The 493-nt window shown below is 41.6% G+C and overlaps 1 pseudogene; it reads right to left on the bottom strand.

Annotated features, from left to right (window-relative positions):
• Window positions 1-5: 5 nt before the first annotated feature.
• On the bottom strand, window positions 6-488 carry LOC109131860 (annotated as a pseudogene).
• Between the last annotated feature and the right edge of the window lie 5 nt (window positions 489-493).

Below are 493 nucleotides of genomic sequence, written 5' to 3'. Positions count from 1 at the left end.
ACATCATGCTCTTTAAGAGAATTCCATTCAGATCTTATCTGTGATCTGTAACTCTTAATACTGAAAGTAACTTCTGCAGTCACAGATGAAGGTTTCTCTTCTCCAATATTAGGCTGCTTCACCTGAGCGATTTTGAAATCATTAATCGGAACCGCCATTCGTGACCAACCACGAAATGCAGTGTCCCCCTCGTTGTTTACGTGTGCTAGAAGATGGGGCACAGCTTCCTGTATATCTTCACGAATCTCATAGGTGGATTCCAGACGGAAGAGATTAAAGTTTCTAAGGAGGTAATCATGGAGTGTTAGAAACTGAAGATTAAGCTTTGGAAGAGCTAGGCAACCTTCCCCAGAATAGTTAATGCTTGGAATAACACTTTCGTCCCACATGATTTGCTCATTTGGGTACAAAGGCAGAGCGTTTATGGCTTCTTTCTGAGACTGTTGCTTCTCAAAAGAGGAGACAACGACCTCAGTCAAAAAATCCTTACTAT

Source organism: Camelina sativa, unplaced genomic scaffold, assembly GCF_000633955.1.
Source record: "Camelina sativa cultivar DH55 unplaced genomic scaffold, Cs unpScaffold06697, whole genome shotgun sequence".
Classification (NCBI taxonomy): domain Eukaryota; kingdom Viridiplantae; phylum Streptophyta; class Magnoliopsida; order Brassicales; family Brassicaceae; genus Camelina; species Camelina sativa.
The sequence above is the reverse complement of the archived record's forward strand: the minus strand, read 5'-3'. Positions and strand labels throughout refer to the sequence as shown.